We start from the raw sequence: 23,394 nt of genomic DNA, 5'->3' as shown, positions 1-23,394 counted from the left end.
ATGCTTTTACCTGCTGGAAAATCCATAACAATTAACCAGATCTGCTGGAGGGGAAAAAAAAAAAATCTGGGACCTGCTGAGATGGTTCTAGCAGAGGCGGTTGTTCTCTGAAGCTGGTTAAAAATTCAGAGGGAGCATTGGCATATGATATGAGGAGCAGTCTTTTACTAAAGAGATTTAATGGCCCACAATTCAATTTGAACTGAAAGAATCCCCCCAATGACTCCTTATAAAGTCTTCCCGAGCCCTGAGTCGATATCTATGGGGCTGGTGAGGAGCAACTATCGATTAGCTGTCTCTGCCAATGAGCATTACAAGCCAAGGAGGTTGGAGGGGAGTCGTGCGCACAGTTTCACGGGCGGCACCTCATAAAATCGGCCCGTATCGACCAGTCCAGTGCCGTCCAGGCCAGGACAAAGGATGGTTCATGCAGAGCCTGAGAGTGAATCAAAGTCCCTGGGAACCCACTGGGACAGATGAAGCCACAGTCGTCTCTCCTCCCAGGGGGCGTGTGACAAGGGGACAGGAGTCATGTTTCTCGTTTCGAGTCCAACAATCCTCGTGTGTGAGGTAAGACCTGATCTTACAAGACTTAAAGTTTCCTTGTGTTCTAGGCACTTGGTTCCCAAAAGCCACAAGTGTCTGTGATGCCACATTTATCCTTTATGTTGCCGATTTGGCATCCTCGGCTGCACGAGAACGTAGCAAGTATTCCAGAGTCAGGAAAAAAAAAAAAGGCTTCCAGGCATTTAAAAAGTCCTCATGATAAAGCCTACGTGTTAAAATACGTGTTCTAGTCAAGGAATAGCTATTTAGACCCTCGCTCAGAACCTGTTAACTCTTGTTTTATACACAATTCTAATAAACTTGATTTTTTTCTGGTCTCACGTGCCATTTTCGCACTAGTAAGCGACAAGTAATATTTAAGGGAACGATAAAGGATGGTTCCACCAAAGGTAGTAACACTATTGGCAGCGAGGGGTAAGAGCTGGCTGAAAAAGCTCAGGCAAAGAAGCTGTAAAACCAAAGTGGAGTAGACACGGGCAAACAGTCATACACTCCTGAGTCTCTGTATTAGTCGGGGCTCAGGCCACCAAAACAAAATACCATAGACTAGGTGGCTTAAACAGACATTTCTTTTCTCACAGTTCTGAATGCTAGAAGTCCGAGACCAGGGTTGCTGGCAGGGGTGGTTTCTGGTAAGAACCCCATTCCTGGCTTGCAAAAGGCCATCTTGTTACTGTGTCCTCACGTGGCCTTCCCTCTGTGCGCTGGAGAGAGAGAGAAAGTCCTGGTGTCTCTTCCTCTTCTCCTAAGAAGAGCCATTCTACTGGATCAGGGCCCCACCCTTAAGATCCCATTTAACCTTGACGACCTCCTTCGAGGCCCTGTCTTCAAGTGCAGTCACATTAGTGGAGAAGAGCCTCGACTCACTTCAGTCCCTAACAGTCCCCAAAGTCTGCAGTGTCCAGCATGGAGCCTCTGATGTTCAGGAAGGATTATCTACAGCAGCTCTGAAATCATGTGTAGTTACTTTGCTTTAAGATGGCAGGGGAACAAGGGATGCATTTTATAAAGATTTCCCCTCAAAGGGAAGAGAATATTTGCCAAAATATTGGCTTTTAAGGGAGAGAGCTCCATTTAAAAAGAATATCACTCTTGTGCAATTATTCGTATTCAGGGTCCTAACAGAGCTGTTAAGAAATGTCATCCTCAAATTAGGATCATTTGAAGAGAGTCTAATAAAGCAGCTGTTTACAAAGGTGTGGGCAGATAGGGAAATCATGAGGCTGAGCACCGGAGCAGGCTGGTAGGGATGGGATATATGCCCCTTGGCCTGGACCAAGACCCTAAGATGAGAAGACTGCCCACAAAGAAATGGAATCTTACTTCTGGGGCCCAGGCAGACCACAGCAGGGAGGAGGGGGGAAATGGAAAGTGAGTACCCTGGGCTCTCTGTTTTCCCACCCTCCCTCCAACCTCCCACATGGCTCCCAACATGCCAAATCCAACCAGAAGTCAGAAAGCAGGGAGCCCAAGGGTTGAACATGTGGTTTCAGCCTCCTGGAGGAGACACGGAATAGTAAACCAAAGATGCCCTGGGGCCTTACCTGATCTGAGGTGCACCTGGCTCTGGGACAGGTTATCTTGTCCATCCCAACGTGTGTTGGAAGTAGGAGCTGGGGGGACCCAGTCCACTCCTGGCTTCCCTCCTCCCCGCTCTAGCCCTGTTGGGTTCTCTTATCTTCCCTAAAGAGGGGGGGGAATGTACTTAAAGTGTCTGTCTAGACAACCCACTGTGCCTCACCATCAAATGCACAGAGTGGTCCCCTGTTCAACAAAAAGAGAAACTCATTTCACACCATAAGGCTTTTCAAAATGGAGCGCCATCGTTGATCCTTTATTCAAGTCCCGCCCAACCTGAGGCTCCGGAACCACTGCCGCCACCGCCACCCGCCACCCGCCACCCGCCACCCGGTGCTGAAAGGAACAGAGCCGAGCAGGCTTCTCCACACCTGCAAAGACGGATTTGCACCAAACGGCTCTAATTAGCACATTCCGAGCTATGATTAGGTTTCCAGGGGAAGCATGCCAAATGCCATTAATTATGGATGTGATCTTAAATTATTCACTTGGAATGTTTTTTTTTTCCTTGATATGCCCCTTTCATCTCCCACTAACTTTTTGTCACATCCAAGAATAGATCCAATTAAGCCTCAAAAAGCGGAAGTTTGTTATGTTAAAGAAAAGGTAAACTGAAAATTAATCACTTTTTTTCTCCCCAATAGTGGTGCTGGTGGCGATCAGGAAGCAGCCCAAACAGGAAAAGGCATTAGGTTTTCTTCCTTCCCTTTCCTTTCTGCACAACCTTGGTCCATATGGCTCATCAGAACTGCCTTGCTCTTTCCGATGGGAGCCTGGCTGAGGATATCTTAGCACATTCCCCAGAAAGCAGGTCCTGAGCTGAGGATTTGTGTGCAAAGGATGTATTTAGGAAGCTGGAAAGGAACTGAGGAAGAAGGACAAAGAAGGTGAAGCAAGGAGTAAGTTCAGGCAAGGTCCCAGCCTCAGACTGATCCTGGGGGGAGCTCTGTCGTGTAAATTTCACATCAAATCTCTAAGGCAAGGGTGCTGAGCTCTCTGACTCTGGCACCAGGCAATCATTGACTAAGGGCTGCTGTGGGCTGGAAGGGACTCAAAGTCCCAGACACTTGCCTGCTGACTACAAGTGGAGACTAAGCAGTTCTCAAAGGCGGTTCTTTGAAAAGAACATCAGGCATAGGCCATTAGAAACAAAGTAGAAGCTGGAAACGGACTGCACAGAATGGCACGGTCTCCACTAAACGAGCCTCAACAGGATCATAGAGAGAAGAATTGAAGATAGAGAGCGATTCTGTTTCAGGCCCCCAAAGGTCAGCATGCCTGTGGCGTGGTCTGTCGGCACAGATGCTCTAAGCACCCGTGTGGACCCAGCACTGCGCTGTCTGCTGTGGTGGAGACACGGGCAGATCCTGTGGAGCTTACTCTCACCGGTCTAACACAAATGAAAGGAGAAAGTTGAAGGTGGCCAGATTAAATACAGAGACGTATTGTTGAGACCTAATTGCTGGAAGGGTTCATAAATGTGAATGTGAGCTGGGCTCTGGAGGATGGAGAGGAAAAATAATGACTTCTTGCATACAAGGGTTTGTAAAACACTTTGTGAAAGGCACTTTCCTGTCTTTTTCTCATTTAAGCATTTGAGCAATTCCCTATCAAAACAACACCAGCATTCTTCACAGAGCTAGAACAAACAATCCTAAAATTTGTATGGAACCAGAAAAGACACCAAATAGCCAAAGCAATCCTGAAAAAGAAAACCAAAGTTGGAGGCATCGCAATCCCAGACTTCAAGCCATTATTACAAAGCTGTAATGGTAGACAGTATGGTACTGGCACAAAAAAAGACACATAGGTCAATGGAACAGAAGAGAGAACCCAGAAATGGACCCACAAACGTATGGCCAACTAATCTTTGACAAAGCGGGAAAGAATATCCAATGGAAAAAAGACAGTCTCCTCAGCAATTGGTGCTGGGAAAATTGGAGAGCGATGTGCAGAAGAATGAACATGACCACTTTCTTACACCATACACAAAAATAAACTCAAAATGGATGAAAGACCTGAACATAAGACAGGAAGCCATCAAAATCCTGGAGGAGAACACAGGCAACCACCTCTTTGACCTCAGCCACAGTAACTTCTTACTTGACATATCTCTGGAGGCAAGGGAAACAAAAGCCGAATGAACTATTGGGACCTCATCAAGATAAAAAGCTTCTGCACTGCAAAGGAAATAATCAGAAAAACTAAAAGGCAACTGACAGAATGGGAGAACATATTTGCAAATGACATGTCAGACAAAGGGTTAGTATCCAAAATCTGTAAAGAACTTATCAAACTCAACACCCAAAAAACAAATAACCCAGTGAAGAAATGGGCAAAAGACATGAATAGACACTTTTACGAAGAAGACATCCAGGTGGCTAACACACATGAAAAAATGCTCAACATCACTCATCCTCAGGGAAAACAAATCAAAACCACAAGAAGATACTATCTCACACCTGCCAGAATGGCTAAAATTAACAACTCAGGAAACAAAAGATGTCAGCGAGAACGTGGAGAAAGGGGAACATTTTTGCACTGCTGGTGGGAATGCAGACTGGTGCACCCACTCTAGAAAACAGTATGGAGGTTCCTCAAAAAATTAAAAATAGAACTACCCTACGACCCAGCAATTGCACTAGTAGGTATTTATCCTAAGGATACAAAAATGCTGATTCAAAGGAGCACATACACCCCAATGTTTGTATCAGCACTATTGACAATGGCCAAAGTATGGAAAGAGCCCAAATGTCCATCAACTGATGAATGGATAAAGAAGATGTGATACACACACACACACACACACACACACACACACACACACTGGAATATTACTTGGCAATCAAAAAGAATGAAATTTTGCCACTTGCAACAATGAGGATGGAACTAAAGTGTATTATGCTAAGTGAAATAAGTCAGTCAGAGAAAGAAAACTATCAAATGATTTAACTCATGTGGAATTTAAGATACAAAACAAATCAACATGAGGGAAAGAAGCAAAAATAATATAAAAACAGAGAGGGAGACAAACCACAAGAGACTCTTAAATACAGAGAACAAACTGAGGATTGCTGGTCGGGTACAGGGTGGGGGGATGGGCTAGATGGATGATGGGCATTGAGGAGGACACTGGTTGGGATGAGCACTGGGTATTATATGTGAGCGATGAGTCACTAAATTCTATTCCTGAAATCATTATTACACGATATGCTAACTAACTTGGATTTAAATTTAAAAAATAAAGAAATAAAAGTAAAATGAACATTATAATAAAAAATAGGCATTTGAATAAGACGCTGAGGTGGTATAATATCCCCATCTTACCAATGAGAAAAATTGAGGCTGAGAAAGGTCGTGGGCTGCCTCGGCCAGGACGTTGCGGGGCCATGTGGCAAACCTTGAGTTTACAGCTTTTGATCTGAAGGCATGGGTTCTTTCTGCTAGCCACACTGTCTCCCAGGGAGTAGGTCTGCAGGCAGAGGGGAAAAGGAAGGGCACTCTGGGTGGGGGCAACAGTCCAAGCAAAGCGTTGGTCCTTTAAAACGGGCAAGTAAAGACCATAAGGAAAAGAGTTTGTTTGATTAATTTCCATGTTACAGTGTCCTTGTGTGCCATTTGTTCCCACCCCCTTGACCTGCCCCTACCATGTCACAGCGGAATAAAATAGTGTCTCTCTAGAAAGAACTCGGGCCTGGAGGCAAACCCAAGGGGGGAAGTGGCTGCCCACCCAGGCCTTTTCCTGTAGGCAGGAACCATGCAGGAGGCTGGAAGCCAAAGGCGTGCACAGGACGGGAAGGACACTGTTGACCAGAGACCCAGGCCAGGGAAGGCTGCCCCACATGAACCAGATAGGGCAGAGCCCAAGCCTACCACTGTACAGCCAGCGATGCCCCAGGACAGTTCCACCCCAGGCCAGTGGCTGTGTTTCCCAGTCCCATCTCAGCCTCAGAGTGGCATTAGGGAAAGATGGGCAGTCAGCTCAGACATTTAGTGAGCTTCTACTATGTCCTGGACACAGGTACCAAGTCTCTCATACACTATAACTTGGAGCACTTCCAAATCTACTCAAGAATCGGGGTACCCGGGGGGCTCAGTAGGTTAAGCGCCTGATTCTAGGTTCCTCCTCAGGTCATGATCTCACGGTTTGTGAGTTTGAGCCCCAAGCTGCACTCTGTACTGACAGTATTGAGCCTGCTTGGGATTCTCTCTCTCTCTCTCTCTCTCTCTCTCTCTCCCCACATCCCTCCCCCCCAAATAAATAATAAACTTAAAAAAAATCTACTCAAGAATCATCAGCACTCCTCCCTTCAACAGATGGAGCCAAATTCCCTTGTGTATGGGCTGACTTAGTGATTTTTTCCTGGTCAACAGAATGTGGTGGAAGTGATGATGTGCGACTTCCAAAGCTAGGTCACAAAAGACAGTGCCACTTCTGTCTGCTTCTCTTTCTCTTGAACTGCTTGCACTGGGGGAAGCCAGCTTACTAGCTGTTAGACACTCACACAACCTTGGAAGAGGCTGACGTGAGGAGAAACTGCAGTCTTCCACCAACCCAGCGTCAACTTGGCAGCCATGTGAGGGAGCCATGATGGAAGCCATTGCTGCCCCCCCCACCCCGGGTTCCTCCAGCCCATCCAAGCCTTCGGGTGACTGGCATCTTGTCTGCAGTTTAACGAGACATCCCAGGCCAGCACCACCCAGCTAAGCCACACCCAAATTTCTGACCTAGAAACCATAAGAGAGAAAGAATACTGTTTTTTTTTATTTGCTAAGGTAATTGGATAAGCAGCAATGGCCAGCAGAACGACAAAACAGAGTGTCCAGACCCCATTGAAAATAGGCCTTCTTGATTCCATTTAGGAATTATTACAGTAAAAATACAGAAAAACCTGAATCCAAAAGCCTTTGAAAATGTTGGGTGGTTTTGCTGAAGATTCTTTAGAAAGAGGAGGAATGAGGCATGAATTACATCTCACAGCAGAGATCCAAGCCCCTTAGAATCTTCCTTACCCTCCTCTTCTTTCTGGAAAATGCTCTCTGGATGGATCTGCTTTTGCCAGAACTCCAGCCCGCCTGCATCATGGCTCCACAGTACATCCATGGGTAGCATCATTCCAGTGTTTTCCCACCTGTTACCCGTGGCCAGTACAGCAGAGGGTCACCAAGTAGGACAGAGCAGCTGTGGACAAGTGTTCAAGATCAGTGCAAGTCCAGAGGAGACCATGCACCTGCTGGGGGTCACCAGAGCTTCATAGAGAGACGAGCTGAGACGAGAAAGATGCTGGCAGGTAGAGAGGGTGTGCCTGGCTGAGTCCTTAGGTGGAGTAAAGGCACCAAGGCACCATGATGGAAAGGAGGGTGGCATGTTTGGGGAATGGTGCCCTGTGGCTCCTGCACCTAAAGAGAAAACTCCAGGATTCAGAGAGCTTCAGCCAAAGTGCCTGGGGGTTTGGGATTCCCAAGACAACCCGAGTTTGCCCTAACCTTGGAGTTTTCTTCCTTTCTTGGAAAACAGCCCGGTTTGGGGTTCAGTTTGGTCACTAAACTGAGTGTTTTGGCCTACAAGTTCACCTCTCTGGGCCTCAGTTTACTCCTGTGTAATACAGGAGGCTATACAAGGTCACATGACTCTCAAACTGCAATTAGCTTGGAATCTCCGGGAGAGCTGGTTCAATGCTGATTCCTGGGCCCCACCCCTAAGGGTTCTGAGTCCTCAGGGCCAAGACAGGGCCTGGGAATCTGCATTTTAACAAAGGTCCCCAGGTGCTTCTGCTATAGGTGGCCCTCACATTTTAGTAGCTTCCTAAAGTACCATGATGCTAAGAGTCACCTGGGAAGTTGTGAAAATGGCTTCCAGATCTTTCTCCTGGAGATTCTGGTCCAGGGAGCCAACTAGGCAGTGATTCTCAAAGTGTGGTCCCAGGAGCAGCAGCGACGGGCACCTCTTGGGATTCGTTATGCAACCCAAGTAAATTGTCAGGTCCAACACGAGAGATACTGAATCGAAGTCTGGGGGCAGGGCCCCCAGTTGTTTGAACAAGCTCTCTGGGTGAGTCTGGTGTCTGCTAAAGCAAGACATCCACTGGCCTAGAGCTTATAATACTGAACAATTATGGCAGGTCGTTCTTAGCACTGGAAAGGGTTGGGAAGCCTTCCAATCACCAAGGGCACTTCTGGCTCCTACTGCCCAAGGTTCTGGAAGGCCTAGATTCTCCCCAACTTGCCTCTGGTCCTCTCTGGGAATAGTTATCCAGGAAACAGCCAGTATTTCCCCTTTATAAGCAAGTATTATTCAGAAGGACTGGGAACCAGGTAGTTAACCCCCTCCATACACACACTCACCTTGTATACGCACATCTGCTTCTCCACACCTGGCCTCCAGCTGCTCCTTTGAGAACTCGAGGCCACGGAGAAAGTTCCTGAACCCAAGATTTACCAAGATTGAGGCTGGGTCAGCAGGGTCCACTTCCTTATATTAATTCAGTCCTGCCAGCTGACATCTCATTTTCTGGAAGGCGACCTATGGAGCCTGGCTCCCCTGCCCCCTCCCCACCAGCCCCCCCTCTCTTCCCTCCCCGCAGGGCAAGAACATCCCTCAAAGAATAACAAGGAGATCAGAGCAGGTGCTGGGCCCACCAGTCATCAGAAAAATGAACCACTCCCCCTGTGCCCCTTTCAATACATTCTTTAATTCTGGGGCAGACTCACTACCTCAGGGCTGTGACAGGGAAAGGCAGTTCCCAGCCTATCAGTGCTATGGCTCCAGAAGATCCTTCTTCCTTTCCCCTTCTCACAGGATGCCTAAAATCCCACCATCAATGTAGCTAACTCTCATCTGCACACACATACACACACACAAACACTTTATGCATCTATCCACTCATCCACCCACCCACCCACCCATCTATCCATCCATCCATCCATCCAACATTTATTTGTTGAGCACGTCCTTGTACTCAACAGGAGTTGAGGGTGGCTGTGATTGCATATGACCTAAAAATATATTTAGGCCTTGGCAGGCAAAGCTTGACCCTGGTGGCTTCATTAGAGCTTCCTAATACCTGATAAGGAGATCTTTTCTTTGATGTTTGTTTATTTATTTTGAGAGAGAGACAGAGAGAGAGAGAGAGAGGCAGAGAAAGAGCGAGAGAGAATTCCAAGCAGGCTCCTTGCTGTTAGCACAGCCCCCGGCGCGGGGCTTGATCTCACAAACCATGAGATCATGACGTGAGCTGAAATCAAGAGTTAATGACTAAGCCCCCCAGGTGCCCTGATAAGGAGATCTTACAGGTAGAAAGGATGGAACTTGGGTGCGGGGTGAGAAAGGGCATTGGGGGAAAAAAAACTTGTCTGACTTCAATTCACCCTAGAAACATGTTTCCTGAGCAGTTGATGTGTTCCAGAAACTTCATTAGGGGCTCAGGAGAGGCAGCACATCATATGACCTGCAAATTCCCAGCCTCCAGGGTATATCACACAAGGGAGTTTCTCCTACACTGTGTGAGACGCATCTCAGTGCTGGGGGCAGAGAGCCCTGCCTTAGCAGTCAAGAGGACAGAATGCCAGCCTGACCAGACCCTCTGCCAGCTGAGGTCTTGGACAAGCCACTTTATCTCTAAGCCTCCTAATTTCTACAGTGCAGGAGGGAGTTCTCCGCAAAATGGGAGTCCTCATAACCGCCCTGCTGTTAGGAGCAGATGAGATAACAATGGAGGCTGCACCGTGCAGGCTGCGGAGAGCTGTAAGCGCTGAGTCAGTCTACAAAGACATATTTAGCACCTACTATCTGCCAGACTCAGGTTAACTGGGGATCGGAGAATACAATGGAGGGAAGTCCTTGTCCTCAGGGAGTTGCCAGTGGGGGAAGATGGACAATAAATAAACAGCTAACAGATAACAGATAACACTATCTGGTTTATCTGGACTACCATGGTGCTAAGGGCTCTGGGGAAAAGTACAGCAGAGTTAGGAGGTTAGGAAGTACTGAGGGAAGGGGGTGCTGCTATTTTATATAGAATGGCCAGAGAAGGTCTTTTAATAAGGGACAAAGTAATCGGTGCACAGGAGCTGAAGGAAGAGGGGAGGGAATCACATGGTTATCTGGGGAAAGAACGTACTAGGCAGGGAACGCTGCACTGCAAGTGCAAAGGCCCTGAGGTAAGTATGTTTTGCAAAGAGCATCAAGGTTGCTAATGAGGGAGGAGCCAATTGTTAACGTTTCAGAAACTTTGGGCACTTAAAAAAAATTTGAATGTTTATTTATTTTGAGAGAGACAAAGCGTGATCAGGGGAGGGGCAGAGAAAGAGGGAGACCCAGAGGCTTCAGGCTCTGAGCTGTCAGCACAGAGCTCCACACCAGGTTCAAACCCACAAGCTGTGAGGTCATGACCCAAGCCGAAGTCGGATGCTCCACTGACTGAGCCACCCAGGCGCCCCTGACAGGCACTTTTAAAACACAACTATAATTTAAAACAATACTGTATAAACCTACATTTAATGTTCTATCAAAAATAAAGTTTATAAATATTCAAAACCCATCATTTCCCAATGGTTTAGCTACACTTTACGATGATCCATAGTCTTCAGGTTACTTACACTGTTGTAGGCATCTGATGGAAACACCATATAATGGAGCGCTACAATGTATCTCTTCTGAACTCCTCATCCAATGACAACATGTGGGTAACTTGAAATCAGCCATTGTTGGGAGTCTTTACAGCAGGGAAATTGGCAAACACTACTAATGGTGATGTCTTCTCCCTTTCTCCAGAGAACTGATTTTTAACACTTTCCAGCCTGCCACTGCCCGCAGCCCCCTCCAGAGCAGATCTGAGGCAGAAGCTTCCTTTCAAGTCAGATGGTGTCTGAGTCCAGAAGAGGAGGTGGGGGTTGGTGCTGAGAAAAAAAATCTCAGGGCCGGGTAGTGGCAGTCAGGGTGTGTTGGGCAGGACCTCCAGCCCCGACTTCCTCCGTGGATCCCCGTATTTCTCTAGGAGCAGTCCTCATTGCATTTTTGTCTCTATATCCCCACTTTTCCAGAGGACTATGGCCAATCCCTTATTTGCACAATTCAGTTTAACAGTTGGCTTGAGCTTCTTGGTGTGCCCAGCCCCGTGCATGCAGCCCCAAGGGATGATGATAATCACATCATCTCATGGAAGGGGAATCTGAAGCCCAGAGAGATTGAGTACCTTCTGCAAAGCTGCACAGCAAGTTAAGTAGCAGTCTTAAGTTGAGCCCAGGCCATGGCTCTAGAGCCTCCTCTGTTAACCGCAAAGTGACAGACACAGTGAGAGGGGAGGTGGAGGCCCTGGTCTAAGGGGACTTGTGCAGGGCTGGGATTAGGAATGTCTGGACCTGGAAGGACAGATGGCACTTTGCCAGGAAAAGATGGATGTTAGGAGAGGGTGTTCCAGGTGGAGGGAACAGCAAGTGAGAAGGTCCAGAGGGAGGAATAGAAAGGGGAGTGTTCAGGGAATACCCAGTGACCCCATGAGGCTGTCTTTTTCCACGCCCTCACTAACATTAGGGAAGTCTGTCTCTGCGTGCCTCAAAATGACAACTTTCCAAAAATGATTTATCTTCAGGTTCGTCTGTGTCTGATAGTTCTTTGCTTAGTGATTCACAATTTACTCACAATTTTAGTAAAGCGAATTACTTTCCTGAACAGAAACTGGGGCAATGGAGTGTGTGAGTGTGTGTGTGTGTGTGTGTGTGTGTGTGTGTGTGTGTGGTGCGGTTGGAGGTGCCAGGGAGGAGATCGACAGGGTGAATCTGGCTTGGGATTCAGCATTTTCCTCAGGTCAGTGAACCATCTGCCTTGAGCAAGGCAGGGCAGGGGCGGGGCTGGGGGGGTTCAGGATGGCTGTGCATGGATGTCCCCATCACCCTGTCTCATAGCTCAGAATCTGCTGTCCTGGTCACTCTCATGGGGTTAATGAGACAGTGAACTTCTCAGGGTCAACTGTTGTGTAATCTAACACCCTCTGTAAGAGCATCTATGTGACAAAGTCCCCTTGGAAGAACAGATGGCTCTTTCAGAACCCCCAGCGGGACCCACACCTTTTGCAGAAGAAGTTCCATCTTCCCAGATAATCGCGTTGGCCCCTTGTACCTGCTCCTATGAATGTGCCCTAACCACCGGCATCTCAGGGATTGCATCCTGTAAGTTGAATGCTGCTCTGTGTGATGGGTGACAAGACAAAAAGCCCCAGTGGAAATTTCCACTGGGCTTTTGAGTGAGCATTCCTTCTGGAAAAACACTCTTGGACAACATGATAAAAAATCCTTTTGTTTGCCTAGAATTTTAAAGAGAAGAGTGCTGGTGGAAGGACCCCAGAGACTCGTTTCTCTAGAAGGTTCCAGAGTTTTGGAAGCTCTTGAGGGCACTGGTTGCTCCGGCCAAAAGCACAAGACCTCCAGGACTGAGGATTCATGTATGAAAGAAAGATGAATGAACTCAGGCTACTGGCCACTTGGGAATGACAGAGGAAATGTTGGAAGAGGCACCATTGCATCCAAGGTGGGCCGATGGTGAAAATGTCGGTTACGTGTGCCTGGAGAGGCTCTTGCCTGAGGGTCAGAGGTGACCCTTTGGTACATGCATTTCCTGGGGGTTACTGGTTCTGGATTTAGAAGATCAGTCAACCTCCCCCAAATCAGAACTCTTAACTGTAATATATTTTCCTTTTTGCCTGGCCTACCGGACATTTAGAGGTAAAATTTATGTCAGATAGTGACTAGATTTTCCAGGTTCCTGACATGTCTATTTCTCAGTGACTCTGTTTTTGGTCCTTGTTAAGACTGTGCTTTAAAAAAAAAGAAAAGAAAAGATAAGAGACAACATATAACAGTAAAATAGAAGTGCTTCTCAAAATCAAACCTTATGCAGGACGCCTGGGTGGCTCAGCTGGTTAAGCGTCCACCTTGGGCTCAGGTCACGATCTCATGGTTCGTGAGTTCGAGCCCCGCGTCGGGCTCTGTGCTGACAGCTCGGAGCCTGGAGCCTGCTTTGGATTCTGTGTCTCCCTCTCTCTCTGCCCCTCCCCTACTAGTGCTGTCTTTCTCTCTCTCTCTTTCTCTCTCAAAAATAAATATTTAAAAAACTTAATAATAATAAAAACAAGATTAGAGGCAACATATAACACTAAAATAGAAGTACTTTTCAAAATAAATCCCTGTGCATGATACCTGGGTGGCTCAGTTTGTTGCGCGGCTGACTCTTGATTTCAGCTGAAGTCATGATCTCATGGTTCGTGGGTTCAAGTCCCACATCAGGCAGAGCATGCTTGGGATTCTCTCTCTCTCTCTCTGCCCCTCCCCTATTGATGCTCTCTCTCTCTCAAAATAAATAAATAAACTTTAAAAACAAACAAAACCAATCCTTACTTGCAAAGAGTGATTCTTTGTGAGGCCTTGGAGAACAAAGGGCACTGGGGAAGAACCACATAATTAGCCAAGGGGGCCTCTGCTCCCCCTCTGCGTGTCAGGGTTCTCTCACCTTCAGGACCTTCTGCTTCCCTCATACTGACCCTCACATGGAGCCAAATGGTTCTAGCTCCTCCACATTTGCAGGCTCTATCCCATCCAAGTCCATCCATCCATCCATCCATCCATTCATCCATCCATCCACACCCCTCTACTCTTTCAACAAACATTGAGCATTTTTCCTCCATGCTAGGAATGGAGCTAAAATGATACCAGGACTCCATACCTGGCTCCAGCAGACTTTGTACCCAGTAAGGTAGTAGATTTGCCCATGGGTAAGTTCAAGAGGTGTTAGGACATCTGGAAGAACAGTCGATACAGAGTTCAGAGAAGACGAGGGAGCACAGGCTTTGGGGATAAGCTGTCTGGGTTTCAAATCCAGGCCCTAGCAATTGATATTTAGGTGACCTTGGGCAACTTATGTGACTGCTCTGTGTCTGTCTTCTCAACTGTCAAATGTATCCCGTTGTACCTACCTCTGAAGGTCATTGTGATGGTTACCTACTGCTCCCTGGCTATCTTATTATATCTCATGGTCTGGTGGGTCAGGTACTTGGGCAGGGTTTGTCTGCGTGGTGATTTTGCTCCATGTAGTGTTGGCTGAGGCCACTCAATTTTATTCAGCTGGCCTGGAGGGTCTCAGATGGCTTCACTCACACGTCTTGGACCTCGCCTGGAATGACGGAAAGGCTGAGTCTAGATGGGATGTCCACTAGAGCGTTTGGATGTGCCCACTACAGCATGACCATCTTGGGCTAATCAGACTCCTCACGTGGTGGCCCAGGCCTCCCAAACACACTGTGCCAAGTGATGGAAGTGGAAGCTTCTAGCATCTTCAGGCCTGATGCAGAAATTGGCACAGCATCACTTCTACCGCATTGTTTGTCAAAGCAGACCCAGGGCCTGCCTGGATTCAAAGTGAGAGGTCATAGACCCCACCTCTCCGATGGGAGGAACGGGAGAGATCTGTGGCCATTGTTTGAGTCACTACAGATATAAAAAAGCTGAAATGAGTTAGTGCATGGAAAGCAATTAGAGCAGTGACTAGCAAAGAGCCACGTAAGTGATTGTTATTGCTATTGTTATCTCCCCTTGAGCTGAGTCTTAAAAGGTGAATCTGTGCTTTCTTGGTAGACAAGGAGCTATGGAGAGCTGGGGATTGGAGAATTCCAGATAGACGATGTTGTTTGCACATACTTGCATCTTGTGGGCAATTTTATGAGAGTCCTTGTCTTTGCTAATTCCAACTAGATGATCAGACCAACCAATATATGCAAAACATGTAACTGACTAGTAATTAATAGTCTCCTGTCCCTCCTAGGGATAAGCAGCGACCTACACTAGGGGGAGACACCGAGGGCAGGATGTCGCTTGGAGGCCAAGCCCTGCTCAGGAGTCGCAGGCTCAGCTCTGAGAGGCTCTCAGACCCTAGAACACACAGATAAACAGACCCAGCTTTGGGCTGCCTGCCTGGGCTCCCCCTCCCGGAGCCCACTGCCTAATTGGAAAGGGCCATTTCAACATCTTAGCAGAAAATGGAGTTTTTCTTTCCTTGATGTCGTGATTTGACTGGGAGTTAGCAAGGCATCAGTAGAATCCTAAACGTCTACTTAGAAAAAATCAAGCCTTCATCTCGGCTTGGCACGGGGCTCGGCTCTCCCCTTGTGGGAGGAAGATAAAACGCTTTCATGCGTGTCCTCCCGCCTGTGAACGCGGGCTGGTTAAACATCTCTGGTAATGGCTGAGCTGTGCCAAGGATTTTATCTCTTCCCAGTAACAGTTCCTGCCTTTAAACGGCTTCCACAGGGAAGAGCCATAACGCACATGCAGAACACAGGCTGAGAAGGGCTTCGGGGAGGAGGGAGCTTTTCAGAGGGGTGGGAGCAGCCATGGTGTGGGCCTTTGTGCCTGGTGCCAAGCTAGGCCCTTTACATAAATTACCTTACGTAATCCTCACTACACTGGGTGAGCGGGTGGGGGAACGAGTGAGGGTTATTTTTACTCCCTTGTACGGTTGAGAAACCTGGAACCCAGAAAGGCTGAGTAAACTGCTCAAGGTCATGCCCTGGGCATAGGTCAGAGCTACAATGGCTATCCAAGCAATATCTGTATATTTACTCCACCAGAAAGTAAGGGGGTCTTTCCCATCCCACCTTCACTGCTCTTCATGCCATTGTTAACGCTGGTACAGACAAGGACCTCTGACCTCAGAGGGTCCCCACTCTGCAGCAGACCAATGATTAGTGCCACAGCTTGGGTGTATGGCTCACTTAAGGAAGACCCCACCGCATGGCATGGACTTCATCTGAAACCAGAATGGGGAGCACAGGGTGTGCCAAAGGGGATGGAAAGGGGAGGGGGGACATTTCAGCAGAGCCTGAGAGCGAGGGTAGAGGAGATGCAGGGGACAGACCATTCTGCAGCTCGGAGAACCAAGAGCTGTGGGTCCACCTTCCAGCCGTTTCATTAAGGTGCCCCTGTGGAAGCTCAGAGAAGTTGTGTTTCCCCCAAAGTCTCAGTTGCTTCACTTTATTTTATTTTTCTTTAAAGATTATTTATTTATTTTGAGAGAGAGGGGGAGAAAGGGAGCTCAGGGGAGGGGCAGAGAGAGAGAGAGAGAGAGAGAGAGGGAGGGAGAATCCTAAGCAGGCTCCACGCTGTCAGCGCAGAGCCTGACATAGGGGTCGATCCCACGAATCTTGAGATCATGACCTGAGCTGAGATTCAGAGCCGGAGGCTCAACTGAATGAGCCACCAGGTCCCTCAGTTTCTTCATTTTAAAGTTGAGAGACTAAGCTCTAGGCTTTCTGAGGTGTCTCTAGGTCCTGAGACTGGAAAGTTTTCAGGGCTGCTTGCATACAGCTCTACAGGTTGTGCACTGTACAACTCCAGGTAGGTACCACTCACAGACTGCAGTGGTCCTGGATTCCATAAAGGTAAGACGGAAGGAAGGACATGAGAAAGTGGTGACGAGGGGCAGGGTTACAAGCAGAGAGAAGGAACGGATGGCCTGTGGCAACACTTTTCTCCAAACGAGAGGTAGATAGTGTTTATTAATTTATTATTTATTATTTATTAATCACTTGCACAAAGGAGTGGTCAGGTAGGTATGTCTGGTCCTGTGGAGGAGGATCTGTGGGGTTTGTCACTAATCACGCTCACTGATCATGACCACTTTGACTGGCTCTGATGTAGAGGAATAGAGTTGGTCTACTAGGCTGAGTGAGACCCCTTTGATGTGTCTGAGATATGGGGTCATTGATTTTTAGAGGCAGCTTCTTGCGGGAAGTCCTCCATGGACTGAGCCCTATAAGCCCATGGTCCCTTAGCCACACTTTCTTCAGAGTTTACATATTTGGTTTGCACTTGCTAGATACACTGTTGTCCAAAGAGAAACAACTGTGTCCCCTTACGCCCTCAGATTGCGGCTCCCTGAGGCAGGGTTATGTCTCCCCTCTCGGAACACGGCTCCCTGTGGGCAGGACTGTATCTCCCCCTTCAGACTGGGGCTCCCTGAGAGCAGGGCTATGTCTCCCCTCAGACTAGGGTTCCCAGAGCAAAGAGCTGTGTCTCCCCCTCAGACTCTGGGTTCCCTGAGGGCTATGTCTCCTCCCTCAGGCTGAATGATTTCTGATCTCAGAAGCTGTGTCTCATTCTTCATTTATTTGTTGTTCACTGAGGCCCTATTAAGTGCCAGGCAGTATTTAGGAACTCAGAATATTATGCTGATAAACAACAAACAATGTTCAACAATGTGGCGGTGGTTTGGGAAGGCCTTTCTGAATAGAGGATTCTGATCTGAGATCGAGTAATAAGAAGGAGTCAGCCAGAGGAAGGTCCAGGTGAAAAGCATTCCAGGCAGCATTGACTGTAAGTGCAAAGGCCCTGAGGTAAGAAAGAGGAACAGAAATGTCAGTGTGTCTAGACACAGTTGGCACAAAGATGAGGTCAGAGAGGTTGGGGTAGCCACCCTGGAGATGTCACCAGGCCTTATGGACCATAGTGAGGAGAGGAAGCTGGCAGAGAAGTGGCTGACTTCCATCCCTTGGCGTGTCCCTGAGCTTTCTGTGGCTTCTCTGTGATATGCTGATTGGGCTCTGAATGTCTGCATGTGAGACTCTGTGGCCTGCTTCACCTTCCTTTGCTGCTCCCAGCAATAATGGAGGAAGTATCCTGCCAGGGTGGTTCCCTTCCCGCAGCCGCCCCGGGGAGCAGCCCCCTTGGACAAGACTCCATGAATTCCCTGGCCCCCCCAGCCTTGCTATTTATAGACCTGCTCCTGGAGTTCAGGCTTCATTTCATGCTCTTGAGAACCATCTCAATCAGTCCAGAGAGGGGAAGGACCTCCTGGACTCCAGGTTTGGATTTATAGACCTGGTGCCTGAGAAGCATGTGGCTGGACGGTCCCCGGAAGGCCCTCACCACCAGTCTGCCTCCCTGAGCTGAAAGTAATCACTTGAAGACCCCGGCTACTGTCTGTCTTTTCTCCACCCCCACAGCACAGACAATGGATAAAAGAGGTCAGTAAATGCCTGGCCTCGTCATGTCCCCCCCTCCCTCAAATGGGCCAGGCTAGGAAGTCCCTGACCTACTGTTGAAATCTGGCAAGTTATTGAACCTCTCGGGTCCTCAGTTTCCCCATCTGTAAAATGGGGACAGTGGCATGTGCTTTGAAGGGTTGAAGTTAGATAATTAATACTCAGGAGGAGGTTGTACACATCACAGCGGTGACAAATATTATACTTACTACGTGCCAGGCACTTTTCTTCATTCTTACCAGTGACATCACATTTACTCTCCAGACCCCAATGAAGAAGGCACATTGTAATCCCCATTTCTCAAACGAAGGACCCTGAGGTACAGGAGCCCCAGTCTGAGGAGGGAGAGACACAGCCCTGCCCTCAGGGAGCCCCAGTCTGAGGGGGAGACACAGCCTCCAGGAAGGCTGTGGGATAGGGGGTCTCAGCCAGGGGTGGTACTGTCTCCCTAAGGGACATGTTGAGCGATGGCCCAGTGGTTTAGAGGTGTCTAGGGTGGGCAGGAGGGATTCCTAGTGAGTGTGCTCCCTGGGCAACGTGTGGAGTAGTCCCACACAGGAAGAACCGACCAGTCCCAAGGGCCAACAGAACCCTGTTTTGAGAAACACTAACTCCAGAACAACTCCTCCTTAACAGATGAGAAACTAAATTCCAGATCGGATCACTGGTCCAGGCTCAGCTGGTGCATCAGGGCAGAGCTAAGACCGGAGCTGTGTCCCACCCGGACTACCAACACCTTCCCTGCATAGAGCCCATGCCAGAATCTGGACCATTTGAACCGCCCTCAGGGTCAGGCCAGCCAGCAGCCCAGAGCAAGGCCCTGTGATTCTCCACTTCCCAGCCTACAGAATGATCCCCTCACCCAGCCGCAGCTCGAGAGACGACCTCGGTAAGCTTTGATCAGGTTCTCCCATTTCCACTGCCCACGGCCACCTCCCACAAAGAGAAGGTGCTGATAATTGCATTTCTGCCCTCCGTACCCTGTAATTAATACCTGCGATTAATCTGGCACACTTAGTCAAATAACGCAGGGCCTAATTGGCTGCAGAGACTTTCTCCTTTTGATTGAGACAATCCTCCTTCTAAGGATTCAGCAGCCAGCTGCAGTTAACTCAGCAGGACCTGTCAAAGGCTGCTGTAGGATAATTTGCATGACATTTGGGGAGAGGAAGCTGAGCAAAGGGATGGAGAGCTGAGCCCTTTGAGGGGGGTGCACAGAGGGGCAGAGGGGCAGAGATTAGGACGTGTTCCAATAGATCTATTTAACCCTTGACTCACCCTGGAAGCCAGACTGAGCACCAGGGGGTTTATTCTGGTTCCTGTTGCAAATAAGCCCCTACTTCCTCCTTTCCCTGTTGAGTTTGTGGGTGTGGGGATAGACTGGCTGCTTGGTGACCTAATAGGGGAGGGTGGCATTCCCTCCTTTTCTGAGTTCCCTGATTGCATCAGTTAAACTTCTTTTGATTGTAAATGATAGAGCACTTAGCTTGGTCTAAGGTAACATCATTGAATGAACCAATTATTAAAAAGTTCAAAGAGAGTCTTGCCAGCTTCAGGCATGGTTTGTTCCAGGGGTCCCCATTGTCCTCAGGTCCCTGAGACCATTTCTTTCTGATTCTCCTGGCTCTGCTGTACTGGGTCAGTCTTCTGAAAATTCTTCTGGTCCCCTCCCCGCCACCACCACAATAGTGGCTATACTACCCCCTGGACACAGCTCCTTCCTGAGAGGTCCTACAAAAGAAAAGCAGCTTTGGAGAGGCCCCGGCCAACATCTCACAGCTCATTGACCCAAATTTGTTGTTTGTTCCCTCCACTTCCCTCCCCAATATCACTATGCTCCAGGTGATGGAATCAGTTTCCCCAGGGAGTATCGTCATATTTGTCACATAGAACAGGAGTCAGCCAATTATGGGCCCTAGAGCCAAAGGACATGTGTTTGTAGATTGCGTTCTTGGAGTACAGCCACACTTTTTTTTTTTTTTTTTCTTTTTTGGCCTATTGTCTGCTTTTGTGACACAATGGCAGAGTGCTGTGGCAGAGACCTTCTGACTTGAAAAACATAAAATCTTTGTTGTCTTGACCTTCAGAGAAAGAGTTTGCAGACCCTTGACGTAGAATGGCAGAGCCAGAGGGGAATCACCCCTTGTCCACCTCCACACCTTTCCTTACACAGGCAGAAATTGATCCCAGCAGACTAGAGCCTGCTCCCAGACAGAGGGTGTGGCTTGCCGCTGAGGCATACCTGGGGTTAGAACTCTCTGGTTCTTGGGGCCCCTGGTTGGCTCCATCCTTTAAGCTTCTGACTCTTTTTTTTTTTTTAAGTTTATTTATTTATTTTGAGAGAGACAGAGAGAGAATGAAAGCAGGGGAGGGGCAGAGAAAGAAGGGCACAGAGGATCCAAAGCGGGCTCTGTGCTGAGAGCAGAGAGCCCCATTCAGGGCTCGACCTCATGAACCATGAGATCATGACCTGAGCTGAAGTCAACGCTTAACCAGCTGAGCCACCCAGGCGCCCCTAAGCATCTGACTCTTGAGTTTGGCTCAAGTCGTGATCTCCAGTTGTGGGATCAAGCCTGGAGGAGCCTGCTTGGGATTCTCTCTGTCCCTCTCTCTCTCTCTGCCCCTCCCCTGCTCACACGCTCATACTTGCACTCTAAAGAAATAAATAAATAAATAAACCAAAAAAAGAAAAAGAAAAAAGAAGAGCTCTCTGGTTCTTAAATGCGCCAATGTCTTAGCTGCAAGGGTCATCCAGGGCAGTTGAGGAGGGAGGTTGAGGTAGGGAAGTGGTCAAGGGTGTACGGGAGAGGCAAATGGGACTGAAGGAGGCACCAAGTGTGGCTCTCACCTTCTTCACAAATTTTCACAGGGGGAAGTGGGCCTTGAGCAGGACGTCGGGGGTCGGGGGTATTCAGGCTCAGCCTTGGATGTTCAGAACCTGACTCCCCAGGAGAGAGACAGTCTCTGCTCAGTCCCGGCCCCCAGCCCTTGCCCTCTTAGCCTCCTGTGTTGCCGCCCAGGAAAAGGGACTAGAGTTGGCGTCTCTATAACTTTACTTCAGAGGCGTGTGTGAATCAGTCCAAGGGCTACATCTTGCTGCGGTTCCTGTACCCAGGTGCAGGATGCCTGCAACTGAAATCCACAGGCCAAGTGGGATTTCTGAGTCGTAGCACTGGCTCGAGTGTATGGAGTGCTAACCTGGGCCAGGCGCCGCGTGGATTCGGCGACCCCTCACAACCACCCTGTGAGGCAGGCCGTAATGAGAAAAACGAAGGCTGGAGAGGTAACTTGTCCCAGGTCACATGGCTTGTGTCAGCTGGGTCCTCTGGGAAGCAGACACTAAGATCTATTGAGATTTATTAGAAGTAAATGCCTGTGACTCGGTGGGTTAAGTGCCCGACTTCGTCTCAGGTCATGATCTCACGGTTCATGGGATCGAGCCCCACGTCCGGCTCTGTGCTGACAGCTCGTGAGCCTGGAGCCTGCTTCGGATTCTGTGTCTCCCTCTCTCTCTCCGCTCCTCCCCCACTCATGCTCTGTCTTTCTCTCTCTCAAAAATGTTTAAAAAAAAATTTAAAAAGTAATGCCTGTGAGAAATATAAAAGGGGGAGGGAGAAAGAACCTTCAGGCTGGAAAACCACCGGGCACCATGACAGGGTCTCAGCCAGCCCAGTGCAGAGCTCTGGAACAGACCGCCGGCCAGAGGAGTGCGGCTCTGGGCAGAAGTGGCCAGCCCAGCCCCCTGCCACGGTCATTGGCTGGGGCTGACTGGGAGGAACTGGCCCAGGCTCCAGAGCTGAGGTGCTGTAGCCAGACGCTGTCTGCTAACTGCCCTCCTGGCCGCTGAGCAGCAAATTCCTTCCTGAAGGGGAATCTGAGAGGCACGCCTCTGTGGCCACCTAGCAGCTAGAAAATAAACCAGGCCCCAGACTCCAGTGGTCGGGGGCCACATGCTTGTGTGCTTAACCCCTCTGCACTACCTCTTGGTAGACAGGGTGGAGGAGTAGAAGAATCACTAAACTGGACCGAACCTCAGTGTCCTAGCTCCGCAAGTACCAACTATATGTCTTTGGGCAAGTCGTTTCATTCATTCATTCATTGCAATACTTCCTGAGCATTTGTGAGTGTTGAGTCCGGTGCTAAACCTCAGTTCAAGTGCTGGCCATGGCTTCGTAGAGCTGTCTATGTGGGAACGGAGGACCGCAGTAGCTCACAGCGATGCTGAACAATATAATAAGGCAGGGATGCTCACGACAGAGTACAGAGACGTGGATGCTATTATGGGCCTCCACTTCGTCTGAGAAAGGGAGCACATGGTCCACTCTATAAAACCAGTGTTGGGTCAAGCTTGGGGAATCACAGGCTCTGCTCCAGCAGACCAGAAGGCTGGGACTAGAGTGTGGGCCCGGCCAGAGAACCAGCCTGGGCCTATATAAGCCAGGACATGCGCAGCTGTCCATCCTGCTTCCCAGAAGTGGCTGGTTCTATCTCCAAGATGAGTAGTGAACCACTGACCTTGGGGCAGGTTCCTGGCCTTGGGGGTGTAGATCCAATGCCTTTGGTACTCGTGACTGCAGGACAGGTCCTCCGTCTTTGCCTTCACCCAGACACCGCTGGTCCAGGCTGAGAGCCAGGCCAGTTGAGCAGGAACTCTTAGTTAAACAGTAGACATTCATCAGCTGATGGATGAGTCCTAGGAAAATCAGCAAACTCATTTAAAAAGGCAACCACCCAGATTTTCCTTAGTCCTTTTCCTCACCCAGCCGTGCCCAGACACATGACCTTGACGAGGTCCCTTATCTTGCTGCAAATTATTGCCAGGAAAATCTATGGCCAATTAAACAAGCAAATGTTCCTCTTGTACCTTTTTACTTCTGCTCTCTTAAATAAGCTCTGGCCAGAAGCCGTGGTCTCGAGAAGATGCTGGACTCACGGGGTTCTCTTCATCAGACTAAACATTTCCCCCCATGGCACAGGCTCCTGGGCTTGGTTATTCAAACAGCAAAACCCCAATGCTCCCAAGATAAACTACTGATGATGTGATAATAGCAATCACCCTGGAGAATTCCAGTTGGTGCATATCACCAGGGGAAATGTCATCAGCAAGCAAGAATCCTTGCTAAAACAACCCAACAGGTAATTTGCTGGTTTTTATGGCTCAGATGTAAAACACAAATATGACCGGGTTCCAGTGGCCAATGGAAAAGCATTGACATTGGAA

General features: G+C 48.7%; 1 long non-coding RNA gene across 1 annotated transcript; it reads right to left on the bottom strand.

Moving 5' to 3' along the window:
* Positions 1 to 19,704: 19,704 nt before the first annotated feature.
* On the bottom strand, positions 19,705 to 23,144 carry LOC147580931 (uncharacterized). Its single transcript, XR_015250796.1, has 3 exons — positions 23,038 to 23,144; positions 22,689 to 22,866; positions 19,705 to 19,904 (listed from the first exon to the last, which is right to left on the bottom strand). It is a non-coding gene; the product is annotated as an uncharacterized LOC147580931 (long non-coding RNA).
* Positions 23,145 to 23,394: the final 250 nt, after the last annotated feature.

This window comes from Puma concolor, chromosome B2, assembly GCF_028749965.1.
Source record: "Puma concolor isolate L17-30 chromosome B2, mPumCon1.1.hap2, whole genome shotgun sequence".
Classification (NCBI taxonomy): domain Eukaryota; kingdom Metazoa; phylum Chordata; class Mammalia; order Carnivora; family Felidae; genus Puma; species Puma concolor.
The sequence above is the reverse complement of the archived record's forward strand: the minus strand, read 5'-3'. Positions and strand labels throughout refer to the sequence as shown.